Below are 20,774 nucleotides of genomic sequence, written 5' to 3' on the forward strand. Positions count from 1 at the left end.
ATCGCTAGTTCCCCATCTTATAGGTTTTCCCCCCATGTAAGTAAATGAGACCAAATTGCCATTTTAGACACAAGTTGCCCTCAAATACAAGCTACATGCTACATATCCAAAAACCATTCCCTGTCTGTTCAAGAAATGGTTTCTGGAGAATAAGAAAAGTTGTATATAAGAATAAGAAAAGTATCATGTTGTTTAAATTAAAGGAAACCTACCACTTGTAGTGGCAGGTTTCAGATGGAAATACCGGGCACCAGCTCAGGGGGAGCTGGTGCCGGAGCTTATTTTAGTTAGTGTTTTAAACCGCGGTATCGCGGTTTAAAACACTTTTTAAACGTTGTAGCCGGCGCAGGCAGGTACACGCTCGGCGCTTACCGTGCACGCGGCTCTCATTCACTTCCTATGTAGCCGCGCGCACGGTAAGCGCCGAGCGCATACCTGCCTGCGCCGGCTACAACGTTTAAAAAGTGTTTTAAACCGCGATACCGCGGTTTAAAACACTAACTAAAATAAGCTCCGGCACCAGCTCACCCTGAGCTGGTGCCCGGTATTTCCATCGGAAACCTGCCACTACAAGTGGTAGGTTTCCTTTAAGCTTAAAGACTGTAACAGAGCACTTGGCCCAAGGAACTTGACGTATGTTGAGAGAGACTTATGGTGTATTACTCCCTGCTCTGCCACGGTGCGGGCACAATCAGCTGCAGCAGCGCATGAGCCAGGAGCGTGACTCCTGCATCAGGCTCATGTGCTGCGTCTCCCCTGCACACCAGTGGCTAAAGTGACCAACCTCCAATATCGCATACCCTGCGACCCTAATCTTATCGGGTGGTAACGTGAGTCAGTCAAAAATCCCCAAGCCTGATGTGGCCCGTGGGCCGTATAATACCCGTCCCTGGTCTAAACGGTTCCACTTCAGATTATAGAAATGCTGCTTCTATAATCAACTGTTGAATAACCATTTTTTTTCATTTATGGAAGCTCTTGTTTTCTTCAACATTACATCATATTACAAGCAGACCTAGGAAACCCCTCTATGTGTTTTATTGTAGGACTGCCAAATCCTATAGCAGAATAAAGGTAAAAGGAATCACAGTCATCTCCTTTCACTTCTATAAGATTATACTGTCACAAATATAAGCAGAGATTTTCTTCTACCTCCCAGGCAGTCACGCCACATACTTTTTAGAAGGTTAGATGAGTGACTAAGAAAACATTAAAATTGTCAATAAAAAGTCGTCCTTTGTTCCCGTTTTATCCTCGTGATTGTGATTGGTTCCTGTCTTCTTGTTCATGTATAAAAGTTGAAAGACGCCTTGAAAAATCATAGTACTGACTATATTATTCTGTGAAAGGTACGTGTATTAGTAACCTATATGCATGATATTCTAATGGAGCCGCACATCTCCAGGTTAGGCATGTACATAGTATACAGATGAATCGAAAAACTTTCTGTACTCATAATATGATGGAGCTTTATTGTCAGTGATATAGGACCAAGAGAGGCTTAAGGCTATAATGATAGAATTTTTGAAAGTTTTTGCTTTACACTGGAAAAAAATGGTCCTTTGAGATTTATGACTGCAGTGTGTTTGTCAGAAAAGATGTCTGCTGATTATAGGGATTATAGAAATTTTATATCCAATAGTCACATGTAGGGCACACAATTTTTTTTTGCAAAACATACATTTAAAACAAGCTAGAAAAAATCCATTGGTGTGTTAATGCATTGGAAATTTTACATTTCCTTTAAGCAATACAGTACAGAAAATGCAAGAGACTGATAGGATGATGCATTTTGCAGTATATAGTCTTAACATTTGTTGCCTTCAATTTTGTAGGAGGGTAATAGTTAAAGGGATTGTCCAGATTCAGCAAAAAATTGATATTGTTTTATAAGGAAAAGTTATAGAATTTTACAATATACTTTCTGTATCGATTCCTCATGGTTTTCTAGATCCTCACTTGCTGTCATTCTATAGGAAGCTTCATTGTTTGCTTCCAGTGGATATAAATCTGCCCCTGGTCACGTGATGCCACGCAGGCGCACGACTTGTTAGTATTAAAGAGAGTAATCAGAGCTGTGCACCTGTGTGACATCACATGAACAAGAACCATTTTTTAATTTATAGGAAGTAAACAATGAGGCATCCTATAGAATGACAGCAAGCAGAGATCTAGAAAACTGTGAGAAATTGATACAGAAAGTACCGGTATATTGGAATATTCTATAACTTTTCAAGCCTGTCTCTCCAAAGCTCTTAGATTAATAGCTAATTGTACAAATTTAATGAAATATTACATACACGGGTTCTCAAGGTACGGTACTTGTATTTCTCATAGAGGAGGATACCAGGAACACTTTCCTATTTAAATAATTTGCTTATAGAATACTTTACCAAATATAAATATATACAATAAGCTGCAAATTATATAGAATGCCTCATACAGTATTTTTTCTTCCTTTCTTTCCAGGAATAGCCATCATGCATCATTCTAATCCAGGTAATGATCCTATAACTACTTTATAGCCCTTAATAACATTTATCAGCTTCATATTTCAAGATCTTAAAAGGGTTTTCCCATGAAAGAAAGTTTTCAAATGTTAACCCCCAGTGATGTTTATACAATAAAGATCATTTTAACCCTTTACTTCACAATTTTACTCAGTTATATTGCTGTTTTAGCTTCTGATGGTCAGTGTAAGATTCCAGAGTGTGGCCAGGGACTCTCTAAGAAGACACTTCATGATTCCTGTAGTGCTGCGAGATGCTGTGTGCTGACAATGCGCTTAGATTATCAGGGTGTAGGTTTATCTACAGTTTTATTTAGCTTCTGACCATTCTTCTAGTATCTGACACGTAGAACAAGAGATATGAGACAGACAAGAGATAATGAGATACATGAGATGGACATAAAACATAATGACACTCTCAGCTTTGCTAACTCACCTATAACACACACAGAGTCAGCACTGCTAAATGCCTCCCTCTCAGATTAAGACCTTAGCTGTCTAAATTGGTCTTGAAATCCAGGGGGTAGGGGCAGGAGGCAGAGAATACTGCATTGTGCAGACAAAGAAGCTATTCATGAGAAGAATCTGACCATAATCAGAAGAATTATGGTCATATCCAGGGGCAACCAAAATTGTAAACGCTAGGACTGGTTGGAATTATATATGTAAAAATGCTGTATTTTAGGTAATAACAGGGAATTAGAGAATGTGTTATTTTTTTATATATACTGAGTATATTTAGGAATCTTGTCGTCATGGGAATACCCCTTTAATGTTTTCATTGTGCCTGCATGTCTGCAGTTACGCACATTATACACTTTTAAAGCTGTATTAACGATGACCCTATTTGATTGTTTTAGTTTTCGATGCAAAATCAATTTATTAATGTCATTTTTAAAGTATGTGATTAAAACCTTTACATTTATAAATTATGAACTAATATCTGCAATATATCTGCGATAACTTTGTTTCTACATTTGCTACTTATTAGATTAAACCTTATATGTCTCATTTCCTTCATCATAATCATGATGGTGCATCTAAAAGTTTACTTTAGTTTGTGTGGAACAAGTGTTCTATTTATAATCAGAAAATAACTTTATGTTAGGCCTTATGGACACAAACATGTGCATTTTATGGGCTGCAAGCATCGGACCGTGTGTCGTTGCTTGTGGGGAATGGGGAGAGGGGGAGTGTTAACCCGGATAATAACCAAAAGCAGTGACTCCCCCCTCTGCAAGGACAGGCAAGAATTGGACCTGTCCTATCTATTGAGGTGCCAACAATTATCCGTTTTGGGGCAGTGATGCATGGTGCCTCACATTACATGCACCACACCGTGAAAATGCCTCATAAAAGGCTGTGAGTTAGCCACAGTGTGAGGGACACATTTCATGTACGATATTTTTGCTTGTTGTTATTGATCATTCATTTAGCTATCTCTTTTATGATGCAGAATTTAATTTATTTATTTTTATTATTTTTAAATTAACAATGTATGTAATTTGATTTTTAGGGCAATGTGTTATATTTTTCAGTGTGTATAAATATAATATTCATAACTGCTTCTGCAGGCATGGGTATGATGACATAACAAATCTGTTTTTTTATAGCATTCAGAATGCAGAATACAGTACATGTTAACTTTATTTTGTGGGGTTTTTTTTCTCTTTTGCACAATAAATACACTCATAAAATCTTGTTTTGTCCCATTCAAAAGGCAATCAAATATTTTTTTCCTATAAATATAATTGTATAAGGGCTTTTGTTTAATAGCACAAGCTGTGATTTTAGTTAGTATTGTTTTTAGTTAGAAACTAATTTTTGACTGTTTTATTCAGTTTTTTTCTTTGTGGAAGCAAAACTTTTAGTATTTTTTTTGCTGTTTATTAATTATTTTTACAACACTTACATTGTTGCCACTGGGACCAAGGATAAGACAAGGCAGACCTAAGGGCTATTTGGGTTCAGCACCCTCCAATCACATTGTGGCAGGGCTATTGGGCTAACGGTGGATGTAGCCATAAATTACATAGATTTCATGGACAGCGTTGACCATAGCGTTTAATATCAGCCATGACAGAGGAGGAAGGACTTTGACTCAGTGAGAGGTTACTTTGGTGTTTGTACAGGAATCACCTTGACCTACATTTATAGAATCTACTGGGAATGTTCTACACATTCTTTATGTACAATGGGAGAGATTTATCAAGCTGCCTAAGAGTAAGAATGTGCTTAGTTGCCCTTGGCAACCAATTACAGCTCAGCTTACATTCTACCAGTGCTCATGAATAATTTAAAGGGGAGCTGTAATAGGTCGCCATGGGCAACTAAGCACATTCATGCTCTAATCAGCTTGATAAATCTCCCCCAATGTGCTTATGTGCTAAATGTGTGCTGGAAAGATACTGGGGGAGATTAATAAACGAACTTGCGCCACAATTCTGGCGGTTTTGCACCAAAACACTGTCTAAAATGCTTTGCACCACAGTTATTAAGGCTTTTTAAATGTTTTATGGCACTTTTCCGACTTGTCCGATAAAGGGGCATGGTCTTCAGGAGATGGGTGTGGTTTACAGAAAATCTTCAGTGCACCAAAAATTCTGGTGCACAGTTTAGACCAACTAAAAGTAAGTCTAAAGTAGGAACCAACAGTCTTATACTGCACCAAAATTCATCATCACAGTGATAAATCTGGCGCAGCAAAAGACTAGTGTTTTGCAGCTGGAGACTGGCGAAGCCTGGGACACATTGATAAACCCCCCCCCCCACACTGTGGTAAAAGAACAGAAACCTCTCACACTAGACTGACATTACGATTAACATTTTGCTTGTGCTGAGTACAGTAAAGATTTGGCCAGCAGATGACAGGATTATAATTTGTATTTCAATTTGTAATTTGTTATTTTAATACTAAACTTACTTATTTTTTGTAGGAAAACATAATGACCCTCATCATCCACCTCATGGACATCCCAATCCTCATCACCCAGGTCCACATGGAGGTCATCCACCTGGCCATCATGGAGATCATGGACATGGTGGTCCACCTCATGGACACCATGACCAACATGGACATCATGACCAACATGGACACCATGGCCAACATGGACACCATGATCAGCATGGCCACCATGGCCAACATGGAAAGCATTAGTCTCTTAAAAGATCTTTTTTTTTTACTAGAGATCAGCAAAGATCTGAATGCATCACATCCAAAATGTAACAGTGTCCTTTTGAATAATGATTTGAATATTTTCATTGTTTTTCTACATTTTTATAATCAGGCTTCAGTTTATGCACTTTATAAACACTTATGACACTTTGCATCGACAAAGAAATTCATCAATTCCTTTTTGAAATATTTGTATGTTATGAATAAAAAATCTGAGAAAAGTCCCTTTGCGTATAATGTTTAGATAAAATTAGATAAAATTCACAACTTTTGTATAACAAGGTAAACAAGTTACCTTGCCTCTCTCAACCCAGAACACTGGACATGGCACCACATTTTACTGCAATGATGCCACGATATGCATCATGTCTTTGGCATCAAAACAGTGATAGAACACAATCAAAGTAAAGTAAACACAGAAGGGCTTTTTTTGGCAATATTTTATTTTTTATGTTCTTTATGGCCTGTATTTCATACTAGAGCCATAATTCAGACATGAACTTTAACTTATACGTCCTTTAATGGAGATTTGGAGAGATACTGATTTTTTTTGTAACATTAAAACAGACTATAACATCCATATTACTGTATGAAAAGGTATTCTGGTGTCTTATTGAGGCCCTGTAGAAATGGTGCACATGAGCCCTAATTCACACAACCACCACAGCATGAAAGGAACATAGTGCTAGACTGGACTGGATTTTCAACGTTGCTTTTGTAGAACCCCCGAGATACTTGAACTGTAGAAACCAATAAGAGTGCTCCCTTTCTGGAAACCATTCCCTTCAAGGATTTTTTGTGGGGATGTAGGTAGCATAATAACTCCACTAGAATTTCAGTGAGTACACCACAATGTGAGATGACTGGTGCAGATTGAAAATCTACATTTTCTACCAAAACACCATTTTAGAGCCGCATGTTTTGTACCCAGATAGTACCACTACAAAAAGTCATCTCTCTTCTTATTATGCCATGTTTTACAATTTTCTAAATGCACTACACGTGGCCCTAAACCTTTCTCTATAAATAATATAGAGTTCAGTAGTAAGAGCAATTTGAGGCCTTAATTGGTAACTTCCTCGGCACTGGCGCTGCACAGGCTCTTTTAAAATTATGTTATTGAGACTGAGGGGCTCTTGTTTGTGTTACCAGAGCCTCTCAGTGATGTCTTTTCACTCATTGTTACAATGAGAGGTAGAAGTCTCCCCACCTCCTGTTCCCTCCCCCTTCCTCTGTAATCTAACAACAGCAGAAAGTGCAGAGACAGGGGAGACCTGCTCTGCTCATTGTAAACACATGTGAAAAGACATCAGTGGGGGGCTCTGGAAGCACTCACCAGAGTCCCTCATGCTCATTAGCATAATTATAAAAGTTGATTTTAGAAGGAAGGGGGCCATGGATAACAGAGATAAGAAGATTACCACAATAACACTGTCCCTGCTTTATTATGATGGATTTAGATTTTCTTGAACTTAAACAAAAAATTAAACTCCAAGTGACAACATTTTGGAAACTACACCCCTACCTCAAGTTATTTAGCAAGAGATATAGTCAGCATTTTGACCACACAGGCTCTTTCAAAAAAAGTTAATGTGAAATATTACAACATGAAAATGGCTATTTTTCTACACATATGCAATTTCTGTGCCTGCTATATTGTGCCACACTTGTGCCAACAAAGAGGCAACCTCTTGTTTCCAAAATTATGTAAATTCTAGGGTACTCCACTATTCTTGCAACTCTGAGGTTCTGCAAAAGTGGCGTGGCATCCAAAAACCAAGACGTCAGTGATCCATATGAAGAAAATACTAAGCCTGTGCCGACTAGAGTATTTGTCCTATTAGATGGGAAGGTGGGTCATTCTAGGGATCTTTTCTGAGGTCCTTGTCGGTGGTGGATCCTCTGAACCACCACGGATGATGACACATTGTAATCTGTAATGTAACATTTTATTTGTATATGTCGCCTATGATTTGTAAAGCGCTACAGATTATGATGGCGCTATATAAAAATTATTATTTTTACCCTACTATTTCATCCAAAGAGACTACACAGTTAAAAGTAAGTAAACCACCCTAGACCAAAGTTAATACTGTTACTAAAACTGTTATTAATTTTTTCTCATGCAAATTAGTAAGTCTGCAAAAGCAATCTTAGGAAAAGTATTAGTGTTACCCAGATCAACCGATTCTCTTTTTTTCATTTTCAAAACACACCATGCAAGTAGAGAATGTGGCAACCAAGAGATGTCAAACTAGATCACTGACTCCCCTTTTAATTGTGGGGCTCCAAGAGGTAGGACCCAAATCTATCCATGAGCTTTGTTGGGTTTTTCAGTTGTGTCCCCATTAAAACTGCAATTTAAAGCACAGCCCATGCTGCCTTCAGAAACAATGGGGGTCATTTACTAAGGGCCCGAATCGCTATTTTCCGAAGGGTTTCCCGAATATTACCGATTTGCGCCGTTTTTCCCTGAATTGCCCTGGGTTTTTGGCTCACGAGATCGGATTGTGGCGCATCGGCGCCGGCATGCACGCAACGTTGGATTTTTTTTTTAAAAAGTGTCACTTGACACACGCACTACCTTAGTGAATCACCAGAAGACCCGAATCCTCGACGGAGAACACGCCGCTGGATTGCAATAGGACTGGGTAAGTAAATGTGCCCCAATACATGCTACTTCTCCAGAAAACAATTCCCATGAGTCCATTGATGTGTCTAGTACTGCAGTTTGGTCTCATCCACAAATCTTAAGGTGGACAGCCACGGGTGAAGGTCACAGGTACCAAGGCTACAGGCACCCACGGCTTTCTTCACTAGAAGAATAAGAGAAGGACCATATTGTTTTAAGCATGTTGAAAGACTAATAAAAAAAGACAGAAAAAGGATTTTTAACTCAACCGGAGCTCCTAATGTTCACAATGAATTCCCCTTCTCAAGTGTCTCACAGTTTTTCATTCAATAATATGGTCTTTGGCTATATTCCATCAATGACAAATCGCTTCAAGAGTAGGTCACTATTCAGAACATCTTTAGTGCGACTTCTCCTCCGTTAGATCCACCATATAGTAGAGTGCTGGAAGAAAATATGTGCACAAAATATCGTAGTATGAAGCCGTCCTCGGCTTCTTCTGCGGCGTTTGTTCAAACGCCTCCGAAAAGCCGAGGATGGCGAAACCCAGGGTCAGGGCGAGCGTGTGAAGTTGGCATTCTGCTTTTATATTGTTTTATATGGCATTTTAAAATTCTCTTGTGAGTATAACTTTTAGCAATAAAATTGGAACGGTGAGAACATACTACGTTATTTTGTGCACATATTTTCTTCCAGCACTTTACTATGTTATATGGTGTATCTAACGGAGGAGAAGTGGCACTAAAGATGTTCTGAATAGTGACCTACTCTTATATTGATGGAATATAGCCAAAGACCATATTATTGAATGAAAAACTGTGAGACACTTGAGAAGGTAAATTCGTTGTGAACATTAGGAGCTCCGGTCAGAGTTAAAAATCCTTTTTTTCTCTTTTTTTATCATTTAATGTGGGACTTTTTGGATCGGTCCTAGACTGTTGTATAGCTCCAGGAGGATAAAGTGTGCTGCATATTTCATATGAAAAAATGTTTTATGTTAAAAGACTGTTGCATAGCACTTGGGCCAAGGAACCTATCATATTTTAAGAGAAAATTAGGGTTCATTTATGATTGCCTTTCAAACGGAAAACTGGTGGTGTTGTTTTTCCCTTGCTGCGCCTTATTTATGAAGTGTCCGCGCCACAATATTGATGCTTTTCTGACACTCACGACTTGTTTGTTTTTTGGACGCAAGATTGTGGCTCCCCTTGTGAATCTGACACTTTTCCTTCTATTTTTCTGATTAGTTTTTGGTACAAAAATAGAGCAACTAAAAGCTGGTCTATTTCACCTTCTTGAATGGGGAGACAGTTCTAAACCTTATTGTTCATGTGCCAAATCATTAATCCCTTGCACCACAAATTTACATTGCCTTTACTCTCTACACTGTTTCATGTCAGACAAAAACTGGTTATCAACGTTACATTATATACCAAGGAGACTATATTTCTGGCTATAGGAAACCCTTCTATGCAGCATTCTAGGACTAACAAATCCTATAGCAGAATCCAGCTATTAAAATCTCAACTTTATTCTACAAAAAATGTTATACTGTCACAAGTATAAACAAAGTTTTTCTTCTGCCTACCGGGCAGTCACGCCACATACATTTTAGATGGTTAGATGCCTGACTAAGATAATATTATATCTGGCAAATAGTCAATAAAACACTAACTCGTCCTTTGTTTTTATATCATCCTCGTGATTGTGATTGGTTCCTGTCTTCTAGTTCATGTATAAATGTTGGAGGACGCCTTGAAAAATCATAAGACTGACCATTTCGTTCTCCAAAAGGTACGTGTATTAGATAATTTATATAGAGAGATATGATATGAGCATAAACCTCCAGTTTGGGCATGTATACAGTATTCTAATGAATTGCATAACTTTATCTACTTGTTATATGATACTTTATTGTTAGTGATACAGAAGTAAGAGAGGCCAAAGGGTATAATGATAGGTTTAGATTGCTATGATTCATTTTGAATGCACTGTCCTCAGACGTTTTACCTTATCATGATCTGTGACTGCAGTATGTTTGGCAGGAAAGATGTCTCATGATTATAGGGATTAACGGCAATTTCATTTTATATAATCGCACGTAGATTACTTGTTTGCAAAACATACACTTAAAAAACATGAAGGTTAAGCCTGGCATAAATTGTAATTCCAGTACACAAATACCAACCGGGATTACTGACAGGTAGCCTATTAGTAATTCCAGCATTCCATGGTCTGATTGCACCGATTATTGGGACTAGCACACAACATGCCGTTTTTAATATATTGGTGCTCATTTACTAAGGGTTCGTCGGACGCATTGTCATCGGGTTTCCCGACGATTTCGTTTTGCGGCGAATAGCCCCGGGATTTTGGCGCACGCGATCGGATTTTGCCGCATTGGCGACGGATACGGACAACGCGCAGGATTTAACAATTAGAAATGTGTTGCAAGACATACACATACCAGCACAGCGAAGAAGCAGGTGAACTCCGGCGGACTTCGGCGCAGTAGCGACGGATGCAGGAACTTGGGCGCACGAGCTACGTGAATCCTCGTCAGACAACGCACCGCAGAATCACGACAGGACCGGGTAAGTAAATCTGCCCCATTGTCCCCATTTCATCCCATTGTCATATTGAAATTGTCCATGTGCACTAATAGAATAAATGCAGCGAGCACAAAGGTAAAGTATTACATGATTAAAAAATGTATTTACTGAATATAAAATAAACGATATATGCAAACAATAATACACTTGTCTAATGTAGTATTTTTTCCTGTATATTTCCAGGAATAGCCATCATGCATCATCCTAATCCAGGTAATGCCTTACAATTATATCATTCCTCTGTAAAGGATTTGAGAGCTTCGTATTTCAAGATCTTAAAGGGGTATTCCTGTCTTGGCATTCACATTTAATTTAATTAATGTGTCCTATTTAATTGGATGTTATTTAAAATTAATTACCTCTGTGAAGATAATCTCCAATAAATGCCACCATGTTATGCTTTAGAAACGAGACAGTTGTCCTTTGACATGACCACCCTGACACCCAGGCTGTAGTGGCCAGACAGGCACTACTGAGTCCTTAGTAGAGGACAGCTGAAATGTAGTAACTGCCAACCATTTCATATGCAAAAGCAATTTGTTTCTTTGTGCAAACACTCCAGCAGAGGTGGTCATATCCAAGGACGACTATATAATTTCAAAGGGACAACATGGCTACATTTGTATATGGCAGATGAATTAAATTAAATGTCAATGCCCAATTGAGGATATCCCTTTAATTTATCCACTGCTTTTTTTATGTGTATAGTATTTTCAAGGTGTCATAAATCATAACTAACGGTATGAATAGTACAGGTAATAATAGTAAAATTTGTAATATACTTCATTAAGGAAAGCAGCTTCTATGTGCCTTTTTCTGCACTTTCTCCTGCAGTGAGCAATATATCTGAAAGTTTAGTACTGCTCAACTATTTCTATACCTATAGCATATGTAGCTTGATTATTCAGGTATCTGAGGAGATTAAAACAGGGACTGTCTGTAAAGATTCAAATCATTGAAAACTTTCAGGCTCCTTAATTTCTCATCTGTCAGTGGATACAGAAAGCTGATTTATACAAATTGTTTAACTAAGGGAGAAAGGCAGAGGAAAAATAAGGACACGGAAATGTTTTTATTCACATATATTACAAACTTTACTACTCGCCTCCGCACTTTTCTTTTTTTAAATTCTGATGAAAGTTTTAAATTAAGATTGATGCCTATTATACACTTTCAACTTTTATTAAAATTACTCTATTTGATTGGACTAGTTTTAGATGTCAAATGTATTTATTGAAGTTATTTTACAATTATGTACAGTGGGTAGAGAAAGTATTAAGACCCATTTACACTTACTTTTCACTCTTCGTTTCATTACAGCCAAGTGCTAAGATCAAAAAAGTTATTTTTTGCTCATTAATGAACCCTCTGCACCCCATCTTGACAGAAAAAAACAGAAGATATAGATGTAGATATTTTTGCTAATTTTTTAAATAAGAAAAACTGGAATATCACATGATCATAAGTATTCAGACTCTTTGCTTTGTTAATTCTAAGCAGTATGTGTGGATAAAACCAGGCATGGCTTATCACCTGCCAAATACAATCCCAACAGTGAAACATTGTGGTGGCAGCATCATGCTATGGGGCGGGGGCAGGACCACTGGCTGTCATAGAAGGAAAGATAAATGCAGACAAGTACAGAGATATCCTGGAGAGAAAACCTCTTCCAGAGCTCTGGACCTCCGACTGGGCCAAAGGTTTATGTTCCAACAAGATCATGACCCTAAGCACTAACCCTAAGCCCTGACCTAGACCCAAATGAGCAACTCTGGAGAAACTTGAAAATGGCTTCCACCATTATTTACCATCCAACCTGAAGGAACTAGAGAGGATCTGCAAGGAAGAGGTAGAGGATCCCGAAATCGGCTGAATACTTATGTTATGTTATGATATTTCAGTTTTTCTTGTTTAATAAATTAGCAAAAATATATATATTCCAGTTTTTTTCTGTCAAGATGGGGTGCAGAGTGTACATTAATTAGAAAAAGATCTTAAAAGACCTATTTTTTGATCTTAGCAATAGGCTGCAATGAAACAAAGGGAAAAATTTAAAGGGTTCTGTAACTTTCCGTTCCCACTATAATTAAGACTTTCAAATGAATAATTTCTTACCTAATATCAGCAATTTTCCTGCAATAAATTTCTGTCTACATTTTCAATTTATTACATTGAAAACCTTACCTTTCTCACTCCCTTAATCATAACCACTATGATCTATATCTATTTACCACATTGGTGTATGGATAAAATGATCAAATTAATCACAATTTACATTTAAAAAAATACTTCTTATTTAAGAAACAGAATTATTTGGTTCTCCTTATTTCTTTTAACTTACATTGTAACAGCCAATTTCTGATTCCGATTTTTTAACCCCTTCTTGCTCACTGACGGATATATCCGTCAGCGAGCTATGAAAGGTGTATGAAGAGGGTTCACGGCCTGTGCCCTCTTTATACTGAGATAGATTTTTCTGCATATTACAGCAAACACCCCTCGCCAACACCCCTGGCAAACACGTCGGCGGCATTTAGAAGACCATGGACGCTGCCATCTTTGTTGAGATCGCCGCTCCCCCGAATGTAATCAGGGGATGATGATCGGTTTCCATGACAGCCTTGGGCAATCGCCATACCCGAGGCTGCATGGTTTCTGAAGATTTATTACAATGAGCCAGTGGCTCATTGCAATGAATCCTATGTAAAAACGCCATATACTCGAATACAGGAGTATTGCAGTATATAGTAGGAATGATCAGACCATCTAGGGTCTAAGCACTAGCAAAAAAAAAAAAAATGGAAAAAGTTAAAAAAATGTATAAAATATTAAAATTTCAAATCACCCCTCCTTTCCCTAAAACTGATAAAAACGACATAAACATTAAAAATGTCCCAAAATGCCCAATCTATTGTAAGAAATAGGTTAGGGATCGCCTTTGCTGGAGTCAAAGGTCACGCTTCTTTTTCCATCAATTCGAGGCAAACAGCAGCAGGTAGGTATAAACTGACTCTGGGTCAGGTTTATTGCAGAAGATTGCAAGAAAAGAAACAAAAAAAACATTTACAAACAAAACTCCTTGCCTGTCCGGCACTGACTATACACAGTACAGCCCTAACTAACAACTGGTGGGCTTCTCCCTGCCAGCTAACAAACACAGCAGTATTGCAACCTTACTTGCATGTGGCTCTCACACAGACAGCCCTGTGTCTCCAGGTAGAGAGCGAGAATTCCCCACCTGACTTTCCCTAAATACTTTCCTTCTGAACACCTCATTAATTAGGCAGCAGGTGAGTCTCTGGACTGCTACTTCACATATGAGAGGAACCTTGGAGAAATATACCTCCCCTCCACAACCTGTCCTGCACAGGTATCACATATCCTCCCCTTCTGCTCAGGCCCCTCGGACTGAGCAACTGTAACCACAAGACAGTGCACACGTGACAATGCATCCGCATTTCCCTGTAATCTTCCTGGCCTATGCTCCACTGTAAAATTGTAAGACTGCAGAGCCAGGAACCACCTAGTCACTCGACTGTTTCTTTCTTTATTCAGGTTCATCCACTTAAGGGGAGCGTGGTCTGTGACCAACCTGAATTTCCTGCCCAACAAATAATATTTGAGAGATTCCAGTGCCCATTTAATGGCAAGACATTCCTTTTCTACAACTGCATAATTTTTCTCATGCTTATTCAGTTTTCTGCTTAAGTAAAGCACAGGATGTTCTTCTCCATCTCTGATCTGCGACAAGACTGCCCCTATTCCTATCTCTGAAGCATCAGTCTGTACTATAAACTCTTTCTTAAAGTCAGGGGTTACCAATACCGGCTGGGAACAAAGAGCCAACTTCAGAGTTTGGAATGCCTTCTCCGCTTCAGGGTTCCACTTTATCATAACTGACTCTTTTCCCTTGATAAGATCAGTTAGTGGCGCTGCAAGAGCAGCAAATTTGGGTATAAAGCGCCTATAATAACCAGTAATCCCAAGGAAAGCCCTCACTTGTTTTTTATTTAATGGTTGGGGCCAGTTCTGGATAGCATTAATCTTTTCAACTTGGGGCTTGACTTCACCTCTCCCAATAATGTACCCCAAGTACTTAGCCTCTTCTAGACCAATATGACATTTTTTGGGGTTTGCCGTCAACCCTGCCTTCTTCAAGGTGTCAATCACAGACTATACTCTTGGTAGGTGTGTCTCCCAGTCAGGGCTATAAACAACTATGTCATCAAGGTAGGCAGAGGCATATTGCCTATGTGGCCTCAAAACTCTGTCCATTAATCGTTGGAACGTTGCAGGGGCCCCATGTAGACCAAAAGGCATAGTAACGTATTGAAACAAGCCATCAGGTGTTGAAAATGCTGTCTTTTCCTTGGCTGCGTCTGTCAGGGGTATCTGCCAATAACCTTTTGTCAGATCTAGGGTTGTGATATAACGGGCCCTACTCAGTCGATCTATGAGCTCATCTACTCGTGGCATAGGATATGCATCAAATTTAGACACCGAGTTCAACTTTCTGAAGTCATTACAAAACCTTACAGTACCATCAGGCTTCGGTATTAACACAATTGGGCTTGACCAGTCACTATGGGACTCCTCAATCACTCCCATTTCTAGCATCTCTTTTACCTCCTTCGAGACTGCCTCTAGCCTTGCCTCAGGAATTCTATATGGCTTAACACGTACCCATACCCCAGGTTCTGTGACAATATCATGTTTTATAACTGGTGTTTGCCCAGGCTTATCCGAAAAGAACTCTCTGTTCTGGGAGATCAACTGTTTAGCCTCCTTCTTTTGTATATCAGACAAGGGTTCAGCTATGTTCACATTAGGCATTACCGTCACATTTTGGAGGGGTTGTACAAAATCTACAGAAAGCGCCTGACGATCTTTCCACGGTTTTAGAAGATTCACATGGTAAATCTGTTCAGGTTTCCTTCTACCTGGTTGGTACACTTTATAGTTAACTTCCCCTACCTTTTCCCTAATTTCATAGGGACCCTGCCATTTGGCTAGAAATTTGCTCTCCACTGTAGGGACAAGGACCAGTACCCGCTGCCCTGGAGAAAATGTACGCAACTTAGCTCCCCGGTCATAAATCCTTTTCTGGGCTCCCTGAGCACGTTCCATGTGCTCCCTTACAATTGGCATCACCGCTGAAATTCTATCCTGCATCTCCGAGACATGTTCTATTACGCTTTTGTACGGGGTGACCTGCCCTTCCCAAGTCTCTTCGGCCACGTCTAACAAACCTCGGGGATGTCTACCATACATGAGTTCAAATGGTGAAAACCCAGTGGATGACTGAGGCACCTCCCTTATGGCAAAGAGTAAGTAGGGGAGTAAAAAATCCCAATTTTTCCCATCTTTGTCCACTGCCTTCTTTAGCATTTGTTTCAATGTTTTATTGAATCTTTCAACTAAACCATCAGTTTGAGGGTGGTAGACTGATGTACGTAGCTGAGAGACCTTAAATAACTTACAAAGCTCTTTCATTACCTTAGACATAAAAGGGGTACCTTGGTCCGTCAGTATTTCTTTTGGAATGCCCACCCTACTGAATACATGCACTAGTTCTTTGGCAATAGTTTTGGATGATGTATTGCGTAAGGGGATAGCCTCTGGGTAACGGGTTGCATAATCCATTATAACAAGGATGTGTTGGTGTCCACGTGCTGACTTGGTTAAGGGACCAACCAAATCCATCCCAATCCGCTCAAATGGTATCTCAATGATGGGCAAAGGTACCAATGGGCTGCGAAAGTGGGGTGTAGGTGCAGATATCTGACACTCTGGGCATGAATCACAATAGGCTTTAATATCAGCATGCATACCGGGCCAGAAGAACCTTTGCAAGATTCTCTCAGTAGTTTTCTGGATCCCCAAATGGCCACTCATAATGTGTCCATGTGCCAGATCCAGAACTGTTCTCCTATATTGCTTTGGAACAACTAGCTGCTGAACTCTATCTTCCCCCTTCTTAACAATCTGATACAACAAATCATTTTCCAGTGCCATGTGTGGGAAAGAAAGTCTCTGGTCAGGTTCCACCTGTTTCCCGTTTATGACTTTTACATTTTCTCGAGCTCGACTCAGTGTAGGGTCCCTCATCTGCTCACTATGAAAGTCATCCCTTCTAAACTGTAATTCAGGCATAATTGGTTGGGACTCCCCTTCAGTCTCAGTCTCTGAGGGTGGTGCCTCCAAGTCTCCTGCCATAACTGAAAATGGAAAAGGTAGAGAACTATCTGCTGGCTCTTCCTCAACAGCCTCTTCTGTCGTACTGTCAAATGGTTCAGGGCATACATCTGGAGCTGTGAGACTTACAGTGGTCCTTCTCCCAGGCACTAAGTTGTTTTCCCACAACCTCCAAAAATGTGGGAAATCCCTTCCCAAAATTACATCATGCATTAATTCTGGGACTAACCCAACCTTATGAAATACTGCTCCATAGGGAGTAGTAAAACAAGTTATTGCAGTTTGATATTCACAGGTATCCCCATGTATACAGGTAACTGAAAAAGTTTCTGTCGGACTGTTAGGGGAACAGACAAGGTTAGCTTTAACTAGAGTGACCACACTTCCTGAGTCTAGCAAAGCAATTGCACTCTTATCCCCTACAGTTAGTTCACACAAATGTTTTTGTAAACAATCTGAGCTTGCAGCAGAACACACCACCTGAGCAAACATAGACATACGCTTCCTCAAAAAGGCAACATCACATTGCATCGGTTCAGTAGTTAACGGACAGTTCATTGCAATGTGCCCCAACTCATGGCAACGGAAACATCGTAATGGCCATTTGCCGTGTCCATGCATTTTTGGCTTCTCTGGACCCTCAGTCTCATTATTATACTCAGCCAAAGTCTTTACATTTTTCCCAGCTCCCTTAGGCCCCGGAACAGTCTTACCAGGAACTCCCGGAAACCTTGTCATCCTAGGGGTCGAGGTCTGATGCTGGGTGTCAGTCAGTAGTCCTTCAGCTGCAGAATACCGTTCCACCAGATCCACAAGTTGGTCGGCTGTTTCAGGGTCTCCATGGCTTACCCACTGCCTTAATTTCTGGGGTAGAGCCCTAAGGTATCGGTCCATAACCACTCTTTGAACCACGTTAGGCGCTGACAAAACCTCAGGCTGAAGCCACTTTCTGGTCAGATGAATGAGGTCGAACATCTGAGAACGTGGTGGTTTGTCTGCTCTGTATGTCCACTGGTGCACTCTTTGCGCTCGGACTGCTAGGGTTACTCCCAAACGAGCCAGGATCTCTGCCTTAAGCTTATCAAAGTCCTGGGCTGCCTCTGGCTCCAAATCAAAATAGGCCTTTTGTGCTTCCCCAGCAAGGAATGGGGCCAGTAGTCCTGCCCAACGTGCTCTGGGCCATGCCTCACACTCTGCGGTCCTTTCAAACGTGGTGATAAATGCTTCCACATCATCCTCTGCTGTCATTTTTTGCAAAAAACGACTCACATTAATAGTTTTCCTTTCTGACTCTCCTTGAGCCGCGGGAAGATTTGCCACCTGCTGCACCACCTCCTGTAGAATCTGGCGGTCTTTATTTGTAGCATCTATTAATGTGGTTAGCTGTGCTGACAATAAGCGGTTTGCTTCCTGCTGGTGTGCATTGGTCCGCTGTTGTTCTCTGGTAGCATCCTGCTGGGCTGCAGTTGACTGCAACAAAGCCTTTAATACGTCCTCCATCTTTCAACGTCACCTTAGCGCGTTGCGCGCGTCCTCCACCACTTGTAAGAAATAGGTTAGGGATCGCCTTTGCTGGAGTCAAAGGTCACACTTCTTTTTCCATCAATTCGAGGCAAACAGCAGCAGGTAGGTATAAACTGACTCTGGGTCAGGTTTATTGTAGAAGATTGCAAGAAAAGAAACAAAAAAAACATTTACAAACAAAACTCCTTGCCTGTCCGGCACTGACTATACACAGTACAGCCCTAACTAACAACTGGTGGGCTTCTCCCTGCCAGCTAACAAACACAGCAGTATTGCAACCTTACTTGCATGTGGCTCTCACACAGACAGCCCTGTGTCTCCAGGTAGAGAGCGAGAATTCCCCACCTGACTTTCCCTAAATACTTTCCTTCTGAACACCTCATTAATTAGGCAGCAGGTGAGTCTCTGGACTGCTACTTCACATATGAGAGGAACCTTGGAGAAATATACCTCCCCTCCACAACCTGTCCTGCACAGGTATCACACTATCAAAATTAAAAATGGTTATTGTCGGCGGTGAACCCAATAACGGAAAATAGCGCCCAAATGTCAGAAACGGGACTTTTACACCATTTTACATAACATAAAAAATGTTATAAAAAGTGATCAAAAGGTTACATAGTCCTCAAAATAGTAGCAGTGAAAATGCACAGCTCTGTACACCAAATTATGAAAAGTTATTAGCGTCAGAAGATGGCGAAACAAATTTTTTTTTTCCGTACACCTTGTTTAAATTTGTGAAAATGTATTAAAACACAATAAAACCTATAGAAATTTAGGTTTTAGATCACTGTGATCGCAACAAACCCAAAGAATAAAGTAGATGTATCATTTGGAGCGCACAGTAGAAGTCATAAAAACTGGAACCACAAGAAAGTGAGTGAAAAATTAGCAAAAAAAAGCTACGTCCTTAAGGGGTTGATTTTCATATTTATTTTCTTTAACAAGACTGTGAAATGGATTGATTTGGGTATTTTTCTGCAGTGTAATTCTGGTGTAAATATAATATTCTGAACTGCTTTTGAATTTGTAGCATTCGCCATGCACAGTACACTTGAAAAAAGTTTGTGTTATCACATTTAAAGAGCTGTAAATTGTATGAGGTCTTGTATTGCATATGGCTGTAATTTATTTTGAGCTACATAGAAGTTGTTAAACTTGAGGGGAAGGCAGGGTTAGCAAAGCCAGAAATGTTGCAGTTGTTTTTCTTACAGCATATACTGTGGGGGTTATTTAATGCAATAAGTGGATAACATACTGCAATATTTTGGTCAGTGATCACTAAGCTCTCACACAAGACTGACATCACAATTAGAATTTTGCTTGTGCTGAGTACAGTAAGGACATTACCAGCAGAGGGCAGGATTGGGTTAAATTATAAAACCTCTTTAATTAAAGAAGAGACATTAGATGGTTGCCCCATAGCCGTGGGAAAAATATATGCATATAGAAAATAAACATTAAAAATCCCCTTTAATATAGCCAATGCTTTTTTATTTTACATAATTTTACAGGAAAACATAATGATCCTCATCAACCACCTCATGGACAGTCAAATCCTCATCAGCAAGGTCCGCACGGAGGTCATCCACTTGGCCATCCTGGAGACCATGGACATGGAGGTCCACCAAAAGGTCATGGGCCACACGACCAGCATGGACATCCTGCCCAACATGGTCAACATGGTCAACATGATCAACATGGAAAACATTAGTATCTAAAAATGATGTTCTTTATTTACTAGAGATGAACAAAGATCTGCATGAATGACATCCAAAATGTATTCATTGTTTTACTACATTATTCAATCACATAAAGAATTATATGAATTGCTTTCTGAAATGCTTGTAAATGCTCTTATAAATACAAAATTAATACAACCAAACTGCCAGTACCTGTCCAGCAAACCGCGCAACCACAACCAGGCTTGGCGCTAGCTGTCAGACTAGGTAAGTGGTGGCGAACTCACCCTGCGACGTCCCTGCGGGCTAAGGCCCTGCCTAAAGCAGATAAACCGCGCTGGAAAGGGCAAACCCACTATCAGGAACCTAACTGAGTGACCTGAGAGACCTTACAAGATGAAAGGGGAAAACTTACTTCGTCTGGCAGCTGCTGGATGGTGGAGCG

The 20,774-nt window shown here is 39.9% G+C and overlaps 2 long non-coding RNA genes across 2 annotated transcripts; both read left to right on the forward strand.

Moving 5' to 3' along the window:
• The first annotated feature begins 584 nt into the window (after positions 1-584).
• On the forward strand, positions 585-5,895 carry LOC140074699 (uncharacterized). Its single transcript, XR_011849252.1, has 3 exons — positions 585-1,349; positions 2,470-2,499; positions 5,446-5,895. It is a non-coding gene; the product is annotated as an uncharacterized lncRNA (long non-coding RNA).
• Positions 5,896-10,021: 4,126 nt separating this feature from the next.
• Positions 10,022-20,489, forward strand: LOC140074703 (uncharacterized). Its single transcript, XR_011849253.1, has 3 exons — positions 10,022-10,110; positions 11,112-11,141; positions 20,162-20,489. It is a non-coding gene; the product is annotated as an uncharacterized lncRNA (long non-coding RNA).
• Positions 20,490-20,774: the final 285 nt, after the last annotated feature.

This window comes from Engystomops pustulosus, chromosome 8 (assembly GCF_040894005.1).
Source record: "Engystomops pustulosus chromosome 8, aEngPut4.maternal, whole genome shotgun sequence".
Taxonomy (NCBI): domain Eukaryota; kingdom Metazoa; phylum Chordata; class Amphibia; order Anura; family Leptodactylidae; genus Engystomops; species Engystomops pustulosus.